We start from the raw sequence: 18,966 nt of genomic DNA, 5'->3' as shown, positions 1-18,966 counted from the left end.
ACAGCAAAGTGATTCAGTTACACATATACATATATCTGTTCTTTTCTCAAGTTCTTTTCCCATTTAGGTTATTATTAAATATTGAGTAGTTTTTCCTGTTGGTTAACTATTTTTGAGTATATAAATAAAGGTCCTTGTTTAGATGAGCAGAGGTCCTTATTGGTTATCTATTTTAAATATATTAGTGTATACATGTCAACCCCCAAATAAATAAAATAATGCTCAAATTTAAAAATAAAATAAAATAAAAATGAATTAATTCTGGATTCTTTTGAAAGATCTAGATAGGCCTAAAATGTTGGGAGTATTAATAATGAAAGAGCCATGGATGAATTTGGGGGACGTTTTTAATAGGGTGGTTAGGAAGGAAAGTTATGACCAATCTGCATAGCATATTCAAAAGCAGAGACATTACTTTGCCAACAAAGGTCCGTCTAGACAAGGCTATGGTTTTTCCAGTAGTCATGTATGGATGTGAGAGTTGGACTGTGAAGACAGCTGAGTGCCGAAGAATTGATGTTTTTGAACTGTGGTGTTGGAGAAGACTCTTGAGAGTCCCATGGACTGCGAGGAGATCCAACCAGTCCATTCTAAAAGAGATCAGTCCTGGGTGTTTTTTGGAAGGAATGATGCTAAAGCTAAAACTCCAGTACTTTGGCCACCTCATGCGAAGAGTTGACTCATTGGAAAAGACTCTGATGCTGGGAGGGATTGGAGGCAGGAGGAGAAGGGGATGACAGAGGATGAGATGGCTGGATGGCATCACTGACTCGATGGACATGAGTTTGAGTGAACTCCAGGAGTTGGTGATGGACAGGGAGGCCTGAGGTGCTGCAGTTCTTGGGGTCACAAAGTCGGACATGACTGAATGACTGAACTGAACTGAACTGAACTGAACTGAACTGTTGAAAAGACTTTGCAGAGAGTTACAGGGCAAGTTTGAACTGAATAAGTAGAGATGATGAAAACAAACATCTGAAATAATGTGACTGTGAGGTTTGTGACAGAAATGAGGTTCCTCAGGAAGTGTTCATTGAAGAGGAGCCTATTAGGAATTAGGAACTTTGTTAAGGTGTATCCTTGGTATTAGCACCAGTGGTAAGAAGAGTGAAAGGAGCCGAGTTAGAAAGAGAAGTGGAGCTCGAGTGCAGTATTGAGTGCATGCGTGCATACAGGCTGTCCCTTCAGTCGTGTCTGACTCTTTTCAACCCTATGGACTGTGGCCCACCAGGCTCCTCTGTCCATGGGGTTCTCCAGGCAAGAATACTAGAGTGGGTTTCCATGCCCACCTCTAGGGGATCTTCCCGACCCAAGGAATAAACCCTTGTCTCTTAGGTCTCATGCATTGGCAGGTGGGTTCTTTACCACTAACACCACTTGGGAAGCCAGATTCAGGAAGTTCTGGAGCTAAAATGCTCCATCACTGGGCTAAGTTTAGGCTGGAGTTTTGTATTCTTCATTTGATGAGTCATTCATTGTAGGCTCTTTCAGGAAAAGGGTACATTTTGGAGCAGGTGTCTAGTGAACACATGACCATAGGCTCCTGACCTATGCTTAGAGATTTTGCTGGAAAGTCCTTAGTTAAAACTGTGAATCTTTTCTCTGCCCTGTCTCTACCAGAACCCAATACAATTCCAGGAGATATTTTCAAAAGTTATATAATCCTCCATTTCAGATGACATAAAACTTGTTCCAGATCACTTGGGGGTCTGTCTTCTCTCTTGGAGTTTGCTATAAAGTCCACATTAGACCTCTGCTCTTTTTTAATTGCAAAGTGTTTTCTGGGTGAAGGACTTCCCTGGTGGCTCAGTGGTAAAGAATCCACCTGCCAGTGCAGGAGACACAGATTCAATCCCTGGGTTGGGAAGATCCCCTGGAAATGGTAATAACACCCCACTCCAGTATTCTTGCCTGGTAAGTCCATGGACAGAGGCGCCTAGTGGGCTATAGTCCATAGCGTTGCAAAGAGTTGGACATGACTTAGTGACTGAAAAATACCACCACACTGCTGGGTCAAAAGGGACAAGCATCGGTTCATCTTGCACTTCAGCCTGGATCCACAGAATCTTGTGCTGGACCCCATGATAATAGTTGGTAGCCTTTTGTTTCTGGTACAGGGGTCAAAAGAGCGTTGCTAGGCATGGGATATAGGGTACCATAACCTGATGAAACATACCAGGCACTACACTTCATTCTTTATGTTAAGAAATACAAGATGCAGTACAGCCTTTGTCTTTTACTTTGAATGGCATATTCATTCTCCTGACCATTGGAATCCTGAGATATCTGCTGATGTGTAGATCTTTGAAATTTCTTGAGGCTCATCTTCCACTCTGTAGAGTGCATGTTCCTAGCAGTTCATCAAATGTGATAGATACTTCTTGATCATCTGATCCAATTAGCATGATGTCTTTGCTACACTACATTAATGTGATTTTATGCAGAATGTCCAGATAGTCTATAGTTCTTTTTGACTGTATTAGGACAGAGAACAGGAGAATTAACATAGCCCCAGGCAATGAATATGATTATTCAGGTATATGATTATTCATGTATATGATTATTCTTGGTGAATGTGAATCCTTTCTAATTCTTTTTCCTTGTCAGAATTTAAAAGAACACATTTGTGAAAGTAAAGTTGCTCAGTTGTGTCCGACTCTTTGCGACCACATGGACTGTAGCCTACCAGGCTCCTATGTCCATGGGATTTTCCAGGCAATAGTACTGGAGTGGATTGCCATTTCCTTCTCCAGGGGATCTTCCCAACACAGGGATCGAACCTGGGTCTCCCGCACTGTAGACAGACGCTTAACCGTCTGAGCCACCAGGGAAGGCTATAGTCATTTACCATGTACCTGAGTCTGATATAATCAGTTCTAGCGGAGAATCACATCTGACAGGACAACTGCAGGGGTCTATTGTCATTCTTGGGGATCTATGTAATTTCTACTGCTGACATTCAGTGAATTAAATATAGATTTGATGGGACACAGTCTGAGAAACATTTTAGAACCTAACTGTTCCCCATCCAAGAGTGGAATACTTCTGTTGATTTAGCATCTTGCCTGGTGGGGGAGTATAGCTTCAGAGGCTTCCACTTGGTCATCCTCATGATGCTACACCTCACTCTGAAGGCTGACAATTCCATTTGGGGGTTGAACCAAATATCCATTATGGCTATTCCAATTATCATCCAAGGCCCAGCAGGCTTTAGAGATAAATGGAAGGACTTGAGAAACTAAAGAGAGAAGATAGTTCAGACAAGGAAGACAGTTGAAATGAAGAATAAGGAGAATACTGAGAGGAGAAGGTGATACAAAAGCAGTAAAAGAGCCTTGTGTGTAGTAACCATACTTTGGTACATCTAGGGAGCTCTAAAGGAGACCCGGGTTCAATCCCTGGGTGGAGAAGACCCCCTGGAGAAAGAAACAGCAACCCACTCCAGTACTCTTGCCTGGAAAATTCTATGGATGGAGGAATCTCGTAGGCTACAGTCCATGGTGTGGCAAAGAGTCGGATACAACTGAGTGACTTCACTTTCACTTTTCACTTTTCAAACTGATGACTCGTCTGCTCTAAGAAAAGGAGGCAGGGTTGCTAATAAACAAGGAGGATTCAGAGTTTAGAGGATAATGGAGGATGTTTTGGAACAGAATCTGGGAGACTTGGAAAATAAAAGAAACAACATCAAGAGCTCAGTTGATGCTGGTAAACATTAACACAGAGGTACCAATTACCTGGCTATGCCATTATTTCCAGCAGTGCTTGCATCTGAGAATAAGCATTGAGAATTCTGGTAAAACTGAGAGTACATGGAGTAAGACAGCTGTAGAAGAGAATAATTAATTATTTAATAGTGAATAGGTATACATAATAGTTATTTGAATTATTGGAATTTAAATGGTTAGATTTGCTTTACACTTTAAAATAAAAGTCTCAGATGTTCAGAGGTATGAAAACGTGCATTATTTTAGAACTAATTTTGGTTTACGTGTGTGCATACATGCGTGCTAAGTCACTTCAGTCGTCTGATTCTTTGCAACCCTATGGACTGTAGCCTGCCAAGCTCCTCTGTCCTTGGGATTCTCCAGGCAAGAATATTGGAGTGGGTTGCCATTTCCTCCTCCAAGGAAATCTTCCCAACCTAAGCTTATGTAGTTCAAGGTAAATAAGCATAATAACAGTACTGAAGTGAGGCAGATGTCCTGTTACTATCCACATATACTGCCAATAATGTGATCACTGTCTGTCCGGGAATGCAACAATGGAAAGGTTGAAAGGAAAATCAATGAACACTTAACTGAGTGTCTTTAACATGTGGAGTGTGTATTATTTTCATATGTTTGGCATAGTTAAATTCTTCTCATCTTTATCTTTTATGTTTATTATGAAATCGTAGTCCATTGATTACATAAATAAACACTACCTAGTCCATGCCACTTTAGAGCTAGATAGTAAATCACTAGATTGTTGTCTTTTTTAAATACTTTCAGATTTACTCACAGGGATAAAACAATCAATTCTAAACTTCTTCATTAGTTCTTAAAACTTGAAAAGTCTGTCTTTTCAAAGTAAATTTCATTCACGTTTAGATAACAAAAATCACATATACAGTGGCAAGAGAAACACAATTTAGAATAGATTTTTGCCTAAGTGGAGATAAGACAAAATTTATATTGAAAAAAGTAAATATAGTAAGTGGCTGACATCACTAAGTAGAGACAAATCTGTTGATATTTTTATGTGTTTATAAATCATAACATAATCATTAGAAATAAGTTTGGAATTTAAAGTATATGTCTTACATATAATTGAAATTAAAAACATTGTTACACATATTTATTAATTTCAAATAATTCTGTGCAATAAAAATTAAGTTTAAAATGACAGCAAAGCCAGAAAATATGAATCTTTTGGCCATGTTCTTATGCAATGAGTTGCAAAAAAAGGCATTAGAAGGCATATAATTGTTGGAAGAAGTGAATTATTACAAATTTTTTAAATGCATGTTAAAATGTAGACCCAATTTTTCATTCTTCAGTTTTGACTTATATTGTTTTTTGCTTGTTTGTTTGTTTTCTAGTTCTTTTATTTTCTACATGTATGAGATGATGGATTGATGAATGTTCCTGTCTGTTCATTTTTAAATTTGTGTTTTCATATTTTGAATACCTAGCCTGTAACTTTTAGTTCAATTGCCTCTAATAGAAGAAATATATTAGTCATCAACCAAAAAATGATACAACACAAACACCTGCCCTATTTTGCAAAGCAATCATTACCCAGTTGAAAAATATGCAGTTGGTATCAGCTGCTTTTTTATGCCATTTTAGTAGTAAAATAATTCTACACAGAAAAAATTGGTTTATTTTAAATAATATCAATTATACTGTTGAATAAAAGAAAGAAGCGGTTGTTTTGAAACTACTAAATTGTGTTCCAAGAGCTACTTCTCTGTTTTGGATGACACTGGCACCTATTGAAACTTTAACCTCTTTCCCTGACTGAATTATAAATTTTATGAAAGCAGGATGAATATCTGCTTATGGTCCTTAATGTATCATCCATGTCTGATATTACACATGACACGTAGTTGGTGCCTAATAGTTTTTGAATGAAATAATGAATGGACAGAAAGTTACACTATTGGGAGTAATAAAAAGGAAGCAAGACTAGCAGGAGGAAGGTTTGCTTGGAAGTAAAATGCCTGAGATGTGTATTGAGATGATAAAAGACTGTCTTGACAAGAAGCTAATGGATTCTATTAAAGGAAAAATGGACGATTAACTTCATTCATTCATTTAGCTTTGGAAGACATTGAGGTTTAAGGAAATTAAACATTTTGCCCAAGGTCGAGCGATGACTAAGTGGCAAAATAAGGACTGTCAGAGCTGTCAGACAAAAGATTCTGGGCTCTTAACTAAATGGCCCAGCAGAGATCACTGAGATGCTAATCAGGAAATGTGGCTGCTCTGCCAAGTAATACTAATTATCTATAGCCCCAGGTAAGGTGGTCATGACCTCTTGCCTCTACTTCCTCATCTCTCACAGGAAGTTAAAAGAGTACTGTCTACACCTTTCTCAGGAGTAAATGATACTCAAGAATCACAAAACAGCTTAGAAGGGCATATTGTTATCATGATTAGCACTACTGGTCTTAGTGAGGAAATTACTCCCTAAGTGTATAGATAACTGGATCTTAAGTGAAAGTGTTACTCCCTCAGTCATGTCCAACTCTTTGCGACCCTATGGACTGAAAGCCCACCAAGCTTCTCTGTCCTTGGAATTCTCCAGGCAAGAATATTAGAGTGAGTAAACATTCCCTTTTCCAGAGCATCTTCCTGATCCAGGGATCCTACATGTGTCTCCCACATTGAGGCAGATCCTTTACCATCTGAGCCACCAGGGAAGCCCATTATGACTCCTGAAGACATACTTAATTCCCTCTGGAGAACAAATAAATGCACATACATTTTAATATTTAAATTAAATTGATAAAAATTAACTCACCAGAGTTGTAGGCAACCTGCCCTACTCCCTAGTCAAGGTCCCACCCTTTAATTTGACCATTGATGGGCAGATTGTGAGCCTGGATCTTCAGTCATATCTTCTTCCATCTTTACTTTAAATTCTATTTTGGAGCAAATAGCATACCTTCTTATAATTTGGGCTATTTTAATTCATCTAGAAGATTATAATGCATTTAAATTTTCAAATGGAAGGGTCAGAGTGTAGCATCTTTTCTTCCCAGAAGATCTCTTGTCCCATATATATGTTCATCCATTCATTCGCTGGGGGAAAAATGTCATTCCAAGCAATGAACCATATTCATTCTTAAGGCATAACCTCTCCTGGGACATTTAACATCAATGGTTATCTACTAGGTAATCAAGGTAAATGGTTGTTAGTTACCTAGAACACATAGAAGGGAATTCAAAAACAATTTTGTTTTGCCTACTCAAAAAAAAAAAAAAATGCTGACGTTTAAATATATATGTAAGTTTTAAATACATATTTAAATGTGAGTTTTTCTCACTTATGAGCCATCCCAACACATTTAGGGACTATAATAATGGAAGTATTTCATTCCTGGTTAGAATTGCTTCCTCTTTCAGTATCCAATACTCTTTTATTTCTGGTTCTGACACCCTAATTCTCCTATGAAGAGAAGTATTTTTGTATCATTTTGGGTTCTATGCAAGAACATGAAACCACTGGGGATATGTTAACGAGAAGCATGGTTTATACAGGAAAATAAGTGCTTATAAAATTGCTAGAAGAGCTAGAACTGGAGTCAAGAGAACCCTACTGTGTCCAAGCATACATAGCATTGTTGTGATCCAGGGATCAGGATACCATATCAATCCCAATTCCTGTCAACTTAAAACAAGCAGCTAAACAGTGAGAGTTTAATAAAGCCACCAAAGTTGACTTTTTGCCTTTGAGGTTAAGGATTTTATGTCTTCTCTTTCAGAAAACAAAACAAAGCAGAAAGATATCATCCACCTCAGGTTTATCCTCCAAAGCTCACTCTAATCCTTTGCATGTAAGAGGCAGAATCCTATTTGCCCCTTGAAATCTAGCTACAAGGGAGTCTAATGATGTAGTTTTTAATATTTCTGACACTTTGGAACACAGAAGTTCAATTAAGAACATGGAGTGAAAGCAAACTCCCTATTAAATGTATCTAGCCTGTTTTCTAGTGGCTCTCCTTATGGTAACTCAACAACAAAACACATTTCCATTTGCCTACATTTTTTTAAATTTTAGCTTTTAATTAGACGATAATTACTTCACAATATTGTGATGGTTTCTGCCATACATCAACATGAATCAACCATAGGTATACCTATGTCCCCTCCCTCCTGAACCCCCCTCCCATCCCTGTCTCCACCCACCCCTCTAGGTCGTCACAGAGCATCAGCTTTGGGTTCCCCACATCATAGAGCCAATTCCCACTGGCCATCTATTTTACATATGGTAGTGTGTATGTTTCTATACTATTCACTCAAATCGGCCCACCCTCTCCTTCCCCCACTGTGTCCAAGAGTCTGTTCTTTAGGTCTGCATCTCCTTTGCTGTCCTGCAAGTAGGATCATCAGTACTATCTTTCTTGATTCCATATATATATGGATTAATATATATATTAATATATACAATATATATATAATTATATATTATATATATGCATTAATATATATGCCTTACTCTTTCTGAGCATCGCTCTGTACAATATTGCCTTTTAAATGATAAAAAATAAAATGAGAATAACAAGAGAATATACTTCTACCTACACAATTTTGTGCCTGAAAGAGGAACCTCAGACCTATCCATTATTGTATATATCTTTGTGTAATATTTCTCCTTCTTCTATAATAGTCTAAATCTCAGGTCAATTTGTTGAAACTACAAGAATAAGTTATAAGAACAATCATCACTGACATTCCTTATATAGAATATAATGAAGACAGACAATTTAAAAAAAAAATATATATATATATATATATATATATATATACAGGCTTCACAATGCTAGAAAGAAATAGTGGATAATAGCTCTTTTTTTGTTTGCATATTTAAACTAGACACTAGACCATGGTTAGTGAACATAGATTAATTTTTCCACTGTCTATTCCATTTTTCCTTTTGATATTAGCCAGTACCTGAATTGTTTGGGAATCTGTAACTGATGGGGTAACCCAAACATTCATTCCTGTTGACTCTAAACTATTGTTAAGCTTTCCAACAGGAATTCACTTGGGGCTATTTTACTCTTCTACAGTTTTTTAATATGTATCCATGTTGTAGAAGTAACAACAGACTGGTTCCAAATAGGAAAAGGAGTACGTCAAGGCTGTATATTGTCACCCTGCTTATTTAACTTCTATGCAGAGTACGTCATGAGAAACGCTGGGCTGGAAAAAGCATAAGCTGGAGTCAAGATTGCTGGGAGGAATATCAATAACCTCAGATATGCAGATGACACCACTCTTATGGCAGAAAGTGAAGAGGAACTAAAAAGCCTCTTGAGGAAAGTGAAAGAGGAGAGTGAAAAAATTGGCTTAAAGCTCAACATTCGGAAAACTAAGATCATGGAATCTGGTCCTATCACTTCATGGGAAATAGATGTGGAAACAGTAGAAACAGTGTCAGATTTTATTTTTTGGGGGCTCGAAAATCCCTGCAGATGGTGACTGCAGCCATGAAATTAAAAGACGCTTACTCCTTGGAATGAAAGTTATGACCAACCTAGATAGCATATTCAAAAGCAGAGACATTACTTTGCCAACAAAGGTCCGCCTAGTCAAGGCTATGGTTTTTCCAGTGGTCATGTATGGATGTGAGAGTTGGACTGTGAAGACAGTTGAGCGCCGAAGAATTGGCACTTTTGAACTGTGGTGTTGGAGAAGACTCTTAAGAGTCCCTTGGACTGCAAGGAGATCCAACCAGTCCATTCTAAAGGAGATCAGTCCTAGGTGTTCTTTGGAAGGACTGATGCTGAAGCTGAAACTCCAATACTTTGGCCACCTCATGCGAAGAGTTGGCTCATTGGAAAAGACTCTGATGATTAGAGGGATTGGGGGCAGGAGGAGAAGGGGCCGATGAGTTGACTGGATGGCATCACTGACTCGATGGGCATGAGTCTGAGTGAACTCCGGGATTTGGTGATGGACAGGGTGGCCTGGTGTGCTGCGACTCATGGGATTGCAAAGGGTCAGACACGACTGAGTGACTTTACTGAACTGAAGAAGTTTTTAATATGTATCCATGTTGTAGAAGTAACCCAGCTTCCCTTGATGATAGATGTCCATGACTACAAAAGTACCTATAGTTTGGATTGTTACTTCAGGTGTGTGAGAAATACGAAGTAATCAAGTGGTATTTTTAGCTTGCAGTTCAACTGAACAATTATTACACTTTATATTCCACATGGAGAACTCCCCATGAGGTTACTGGTTTGGCTTTAAGGAGTTTAAAGAAGTAAGTGAGTGCATTATGAAAGCACACTGGCAGTGTAATCCATGTGCCTATGTAGCAAGCTAATATGCCTTTAGGGGCATCTCAAACTCAGTCTCATACATCCCGCTTCTACTTCATCATGCAGTGCTTCAGTACACAGAAAATTTAGAGTTTTCTGTGTCCATTGCCACCTGTTCATTTCTGTTCCCATTGTCACCTGATGGGAAAAATCATACTGTGTCCCACTTGGCCAACATTCATTTTCTGGTAGGAAGGGAAAAACAAACAAACAAACAAAAACTTTCTCGTGAAGGAAGTAGTTATTTGTCAAAGTTAGCACAACTTTGCCCTAAATCTCAGGGGATCTGTCTCCTGATTGTCTTATAAGACCTTAATGCATTTGCAGCATGATTTCTATCTCTATTGCATCTGCCAGCAAATAAGTAACATAGGTGTGAACTGAAAATGCCAAGTAACCTCCTCTTTCTTTGAGCTCCACTAAAATTCTGGAAGATGGGTCTGTCATACTTGGTAATGGGACTGAGAAGAGTAATCACATCCAGAATATTTTGCCTCTAAAATCAAAAGAGTTTTCAGTTCTGGAGTTTGGATTTTTGCTTGTCTTGCTGAAGTATGCTGGAATCTCACCTCTTTCCTAGTAGTCGAATGTAGATGGTACATCACTTAGATTTTCATTTCGTGAGGAAATCACACACACAACTTGACCCCTAAAATTTCACCAATATTGCATGACCTTATAATATTGATATATCACCTACCTTCTAGAACATACTTCTCTAAGCCCACACCTTAGATCCATTTTGTCTTCTTGCTTGTAACAACTAATTCTTGCAAAATACCTCAGCATGCTGGAATCTATGAATAGCCCACTAAGAGGTCTGGATAGTGGCAGAAGAAATTAGTTCAAGAGCTAGAGAGTTCACAGAGTCCAGAAATAAGAGACACTGAATGTGCCCTGCTTTCTCTTCCAAGAAAAGAGCAAGAATCTATGTCAATTTGCTCCAGCATTTGGAAATGCAATTGTATTTCAAGTCATAGCTTTTAAAAATATTTATCAAGTTTGGCACAATGTGCCATCTTCTACTAAGACCTAAATGATCTTTTCATAGACCAATCAGTTCTGAAAATAGGAACGAGATAAAAGAATTACCCCTGCATCTTTTTATTGCGTAGGATTTCCTGTATAATTCTCTCAGGGATCTAGTGTTGCTTTATGTCTTTTATGTTGTGGTAAAAGTTTCATTCACAGAGGTTTTATACTTGATTCTTGATACTATAATAAATAAGAAAAAATCAGTAAATGTATGTACTATGTAAATCACCAAGAACACTTAATGTGTATATATATACATATTTATATATATAAAGTTATATATATATATATACACACACACACATATTTATATATATATAAAATTATATATATATATATATTTTTTTTTTTCCCCTCAAGAATTGAGGAAATGACCACAAAGTATATTCTTATCACAGCCTCCAGGGCTCAAAATTAGTTCAGAACACAGTTTATCACCTATGATTTCATTTTCTTGACATTGAACCACAGTCATGTTTTGGGCCCTATGGTTAATATTAGTTCATAGATTAATTATGCATCTATTAATCCCTGAATTTTCTGCTTATCTGGAATACAGTTTCTGTGACAAACTGCTACAGATTCATTTATTGAAAGTCAAGAGGAAAATTTATAGTAGTTTCACTTGTGGGAACATCTAAGAGCATTCCCCATATGTTTACAGACTCTTCTTTTATTGAAATGTCCTAGGTGTGTAAATTTGCAAAGTTGAGAACTGAGTGAAAAAGTAATTCTCCATCTCTATATTACAGTGACTAAGGTCATATTTCTCCTCTTCGTATCTGGATCCTTTTAAAAAAAAGTTATTTATTTCCATTTTACAAATATTATAGGCTTCTAAGGATGCACATCAAATAACCACTGCCTAAGACCTCTCTGAATCCAAGGTCTTAGTGGTTTGAATTCTGGTCCAAATAATCTTGTGTAGTTAGGTAGGTACCAACGTTTGACTGTTACAACTTCGGGATCACATAATGGGGAAAATTTTTGAGCACTACTTTACTAGTGTGTGAGATGAGTGCAATTGTGCAGTAGTTTGAGCATTCTTTGGCATTGCTTTTCTTTGGAATAGGAATGAAAACTGACCTTTACCAGTCCTGTGGCCACTGCTGAGTTTTCCAAATTTGCTGGCATATTGAGTGCAGCATTTTCACAGCATCATCTTTCAGGATTTGAAAGAGCTCCACTGGAATTCCATCACCTCCACTAGCTTTGTTCATAGTGATGATTTCTAAGGCCCACTTGACTTCACATTCCAGGATGTCTGGCTCTAAGTGAGTGATCACACCATCGTGATTATCTGGGTTGTGAAGATCTTTTCTGTACAGTTCTTCTGTGTATTCTTGCCACCTCTTCTTAATATCTTCTGCTTCTGTTAGGTCCGAACCATTTCTGTCCTGTATTGAGCCCATCTTTGCATGAAATGTTCCCTTGGTATCTCTAATTTTCTTGAAGAGATCTCTAGTCTTTCCCATTCTGTTATCCTCTATTTCTTTGCATTGATGGCTGAGGAAGGCTTTCTTATCTCTCCTTGCTATTCTTTGGAACTTTGCATTCAGATGCTTATATCTTTCCTTTTCTCCTTTGCTTTTCACTTCTCTTCTTTTCACAGCTATTTGTAAGGCCTCCCCAGACAGCCATTTTGCTTTTTTGCATTTCTTTTCCATGGGGATGGTCTTGATCCCTGTTTCCTGTACAATGTCTCGAACCTCCATCCATAGTTCATTAGGCATTCTATCTATCAAATCTGGGCCCTTAAATCGATTTCTCACTTCCACTGTATAATCATAAGGGACTTGGTTTAAGTCATACCTGAATGGTCTAGTGGTTTTCCCTACTTTCTTCAATTTAAGTCTGAATCTGGTAATAAGGAGTTCATGATCTGAGCCACAGTCAGCTCCTGGTCTTGTTTTTGCTGACTATATAGAGCTTCCATCTTTGGCTGCAAAGAATAGAATCAATGTGATTTCAGTGTTGACCATCTGGTGATGTCCATGTGTAGAGTCTTCTCTTGTGTTGTTGGAAGAGGATGTTTGCTATGACCAGTGCGTTCTCTTGGCAAAACTCTCTTAGCCTTTGCCCTGCTTCATTCCATACTCCAAGGCCAAATTTGCCTGTTACCCCAGGTGTTTCTTGAATGGCAATACCGACTTGATGGACATGAGTTTGAGTAAACTCCAGGAGTTGGTGATGGACAGGGAGGCCTGGTGTGCTGCGATTCATGGGGTCGCAGAGTTGGAGACGACTGAGCGACTGAACTGAAATGAATGATGAAAATATATGTAATATGAAGTACATATACATAAGATAAAAGTTATTTAATATTATTAATATTTCTATTTTTAATTCATTTTAAAGATCTGTTTAATGTAATAATGTTCACAATTTATTTGATGTTTGTATCATATGGATAAATGAAATAATTGACTGCTACATCAAAAGGGACTGTACATCCCACACTGCAAATTATAACCATTAAAAAATTTAAAATTATAATTAATGTGCTGACAGGAATTAGAATGAAATCGTGTAAAATGTTCAATTAAAAGAAGTCAGTAGAAAGGAAAAAAATCAAACAAATCTGATTAATTAGAAAATGGTTAAAAACACTATATTAATAATCCCACTCTATAAATAATTATTTTAAATGTGAATGCAACAAGTTTAACACCTCAATTTTTATTGAAAACTTTATTTTGTTGGAACTTGGGGTCACATGTGGACATGTGCTAAATGCATACCAGTGCCTGGTACATGTAGCAACTGAGTCACAGGACAGGCAGGCTTTCTTCCTTCTACAATCTTAAAAGACTAGTGTAGATCCAGTGGTACTAAGACTGATTGCAGAGTATGTTTCCTTTGACAGACAATTATTCTCATGTGTGATAATAATATATAAAATAGAAATATTTGGGATATTTGGTAACCACTATATAACTTCAGTATCTCACTATTTCCTATTGATTAAGCACAATTTTCAGGGTCATTCAATATGCAATCAATTGAGGAGTTGTATTATGTTTTATTCCTTCATTACAAAAATTTGACTCCATTATTAGGGCTTCAACAGAATGTGTGAAACAATAAGCTTAAGTGTTTGTATTTAACAATAATGAAAGTGACTGAAATATGGAGAAATAAAATCTAACTTTATTTTGGACTACAATTAAGTTCTAGAATCAAGTAGAATATAGACACAGTTTACAAATGAAAACAATGTCATACTTCAAATGTGAGTTAATACTTTATGCTGAGAAACTACATTGGGAGAAATGTGGAAGGATAGGATACTTTCCAGGTATTTGATGACTATCCAGATGTTCTAGATGTTCAAGCTGGATTTAGAAAGGCAGAGGAACCAGAGATCAAATTGTAAACATCAGTTGGATTATGGAAAAAGCAAGAGAGTTCCAGAAAAACATCTACTTCTGTTTTATTGACTATACCAAAGCCTTTGACTATGCGGATCACAACAAACTGTGGAAAATTCTTAAAATGATGGGAATACTGAGAAATCTGTATGCAGGTCAAGAAGAAACACTTAGAACTGGACATGGAACAATAGACTGGTTCCAAATCGGGAAAGGAGTACTTCAAAGCTGTATATTGTCACTCTGCTTATTTAACTTATATGCAGAGTACTTCATGCAAAATGCTGGTCTGGATGAAGCACAAGTTGGAATCAAAATTACTGGGAGAAATATCAATAATCTCAGATATGCAGATGACACCACCCTTATGGCAGAACCCGAAAAAAAACTAAACAGCCTCTTGCTGAAAGTAAAAGAGGAGGGTGAAAAAGTTGGCTTAAAACTCAACATTCAGAACACTGAAATGATGGCATCTGGTCCCATCACTTCATGGCAAATAGATGGGGAAACAGTGGAAAAAGTGAGAGATTTTATTTTTGAGGGGGCTCAAAAATCACTGCAGATGGTGACTGCAGCCACAAAATTAAAAGACACTTACTCCTTGGAAGAAAAACTAGGGCCAACCAAGACAGCATATTAAAAAGCAGAGACATTACTTTGCCAACAAAGGTTCATCTAGTGAAAGCTATTTTTCCAGTAGTCATGTATGGATGTGAGAGTTGGACTATAAAGAAAGCTGAACGCCGAAGAATTGATGCTTTTGAGCTGTGGTGTTGGAGAAGACTCTTGAGAGTCCCTTGGACTGCAAGGAGATCCAACCAGTTCATCCTAAAGGAAATCAATCCTGAGTATTCATTGGAAGGACTAATATTTGAAGCTGAAACTCCAATACTTTGGCCACTTGATGCCAAGAACTGGCTTATTTGAAAAATCCTTGATGCTGGGAAAGATTGAAGGTGGGAGGAGAATCGGACTACAGAGGATGAGATGATTGGACGGCATCACCAAGTCTATGGACGTGAGTTTGAGTAAGCCCCAGGAAATGGTGATGGACATGGAGGCCTGGCATGCTGCAGTCCATGGGGTCACAAAGAGTCAGACACGACTGAGTGACTGAACTGAACTGATTTGATGACTGCTGAAAGAATTAGCTATGGATCAATGATAATAATAAATATTATTATTTAATGATCTAGTTGGGATAAAAAATCATATTTTAACTCATTTTGATGGAATGTAGCTATTATAAAATAATTGGTAGAGAAAAGCATAAAAAACATACAAAAGACACTTTAATCAAAACAATACTTAAAATTATCAGATTTCTCACTCTATTTAAATATCCTAAAACATTGTAGATTCATAATAAATCTATCCCACTGTGATTAAGCACTTATTCCAAAAGATATAGATAACAAGTTATATGTACATATATATGAGAAAATGTAAATAGTATTCAATTAATAATATATTATGATTTCTTTTTGTTTACAAAATCATAACATTCAGTTCTTAAATTTCAGGCTACCCTCCTTTGTAACTTTTGTCCTAAAGCCAAATCCATCATTTAGGGATAAGCTAATAATAATTCTACCTCCTGTTGCACAGAGAGAAGGGGATTTCTGTCACTTCAGTGTAACACCTGAAGTGCTGAGCATGACAATCAGAGCCCACAGATGAAGAAACAGATGACCTACCTGAAGTAACCTCTGCAATTACAAAATCTGCTGAGACCAATTAAGGTCTGACTATAAATGGAAAAAGATACTCTCTTCCACCTGCTCAGGATTGAACTTTGGAAAGATTACTTTAGGTAGGAAACAATGACCTGTAAAAATGTATTTGAGGCTAAAACTACCTTGACTGGTCATGATAGCCTTTGGAGCAATAAGCTCTCTTTGATTTGACACCTCCACCCGCCATTGAGAATCATACTGGCTTACATATCTGAGACACTGATTGCTAGGAAAATGATTCAATAAAAGTTAAACTAATAACTTCACTTATAAAAGAAAGAAAGGAATGGGGAGAGGGAGGAACGGAAAACGAAAAATGGGGAGAAAGAAAGGAAGGAAGAAATAAAGAACCTAAGGCACATATGGGAAAAGGTTTGATATAATAGTGTTTTAACTTGGCTATTGTACAAGACTGCAGCCATGAAATTAAAAGACGCTTACTCCTTGGAAGAAAAGTTATGACCAACCTAGATAGCATATTCAAAAGCCGAGACATTACTTTGCCGACTAAAGTCCATCTAGTCAAGGCTATGGTTTTTCCAGTGGTCATGTATGGATGTGAGAGTTGGACTGTGAAGAAGGCTGAGCGCTGAAGAATTGATGCTTTTGAACTGTGGTGTTGGAGAAGACTCTTGAGAGTCCCTTGGACTGCAAGGAGATCCAACCAATCCATTCTGAAGGAGATCAACCTGGGGATTTCTTTGGAAGGAATGATGCTAAAGCTGAAACTCCAGTACTTTGGCCACCTCATGCGAAGAGTTGACTCATTGGAAAAGACTTTGATGCTGGGAGGGATTGGGGGCAGGAGGAGAAGGGGACAACGGAGAATGAGATGGCTGGATGGCATCACTGACTCAATGGACGCGAATCTGAGTGAACTCCTGGAGTTGGTGATGGACAGGGAGGCCTGGCGTGCTGCAATTCATGGGGTCGCAAAGAGTCAGACATGACTGAGTGACTAAACTGAACTGAACTGAACTGAATGTACAAGAAATGAGTTGAATAATTCTTTATGGATTAAATGATTTCTCATAGCTACAGAATACATTTCTCCCTCTCACTTTTTTTCACTTTATTTAAGAAAGGAATATGTATTAAGAATAATCTACCTGCTAACATTTTTAAATCACTGTTTACTGTATATTCAGATAAGAACATAGCTCTGTAATTGCTGAAGAATGAATGCTGTAACACTATGTGAATTACTTACATATGGGGAATTTCTGAAGTTCTGGGAGAATTTAATTCATGATTTTGGAAACTTTTCCTTCACAAAACCTGTTACATCATTCTATTTTCCCTTCCAATTTATTCAAAATTTCTTTTCCCTTTCAGATTATTCCAATTTTACATAATTTCAGTGTATTTTTTCTTGCCTGACAAGTTCAACAGGATCTTGAATATCTTCCCTAAAAAAAGGAATGTTCTGGTTCTTGTATTTTTCAGAATTATAACATTCCTTCATATATATATATATATATCTGAATATGTATATTCTATGTATATATACTCTAGAATAGTATATTCTAGAATAGAATTATATATATATATACTCTAGAATAGTATAAAATATTATCATATATATTCTAGAATGGCATAAATATTATGTTTATAATCTTACTGTACAAGATATATGTGTGATTTTTTTCTATTCATAGCAACTGACAGATATTTACATGATTTCAGAAATAGTTGGGTAGTAAATGTCTTGCTCCACAGCTAAAAATGAAGACACTTTTCATGAACTGTGCTTTAGAAACTCACTTTGTTCTAAGTATATATATATATAGAAAGAGGCAGATTCCTCTATCTCTGAAGCACAGTGGTGATAATTCAGTGAATAGATTATTTTAATGTAAAACATCAGAATATGCAATTTTCTGTTGGAGCATCCATGCAATGTTTGAATCACCCATTCACTTTAAAACTTTGCCTGATTTGACTGACATTCTATTCTGCTATATAGATAAGTAACTTTCACTGTTACACATAATACTTTATTTGTAACAGTGAAAGTTATAATACTTAAAAAAAAACAGCTGTAATTTTTTTCTATAGCAACTATGTATCCTTAGGGTTTCAGCTTGTCATCTAAACAAAATTATCTGGCTAGCAAGAGAGGTAAATAGATATAGTGCAGCACACTACATCAACTGAATGTGAGCAACCAACCCTCTGGGTACAAACTAAAATAGACTCTGGTCAATTCTTGGATTTAATAAAACCTCTTTTCAGTCGTGATGGCTCACATAGTTGATAAATACACTGGAATATTTTAAAATATGTATGACCATATCTTAAATGCCATCATGTATCTATTCAGTCTTGTCTCTCCTTCCTCCATTAACAGTATTTACTTACAGTGCAAATACCATTAGAAGCTACAAATACCATCCTTTTTTGACAAAATAAATTTTAAAATAAATCTCAGTTTATAACTCTATGCATTCTTAGCTCTGATATTTACATATCATCACTATACATATAGTCGAAGGAAGAAAACAGAACAAAATTATTAGATATATTTATTTTATGCTTATTTATTTTCTCAAAAGCTTTCTTAAATGAACTGTATTTGTTTTCTTTGATTTTGTGGTAATTTTCCTTGGCCTATGCAGACAAATATAATTCTTTAACATATAATATTTTCCATGATCTATTGCTTTAATCACGATGAATATAAAGAAATGTGCTCAAGCACAATTCATATATTAAATACTTTTGCTGATTAACTTCCTTGCTTTGAGTCTTAGATTTTGTCTGTAGCGTGTCTACTAATCTATGC

This window comes from Ovis aries, chromosome 26, assembly GCF_016772045.2.
Source record: "Ovis aries strain OAR_USU_Benz2616 breed Rambouillet chromosome 26, ARS-UI_Ramb_v3.0, whole genome shotgun sequence".
Lineage (NCBI taxonomy): Eukaryota > Metazoa > Chordata > Mammalia > Artiodactyla > Bovidae > Ovis > Ovis aries.
This window is presented reverse-complemented; position numbering follows the sequence as displayed.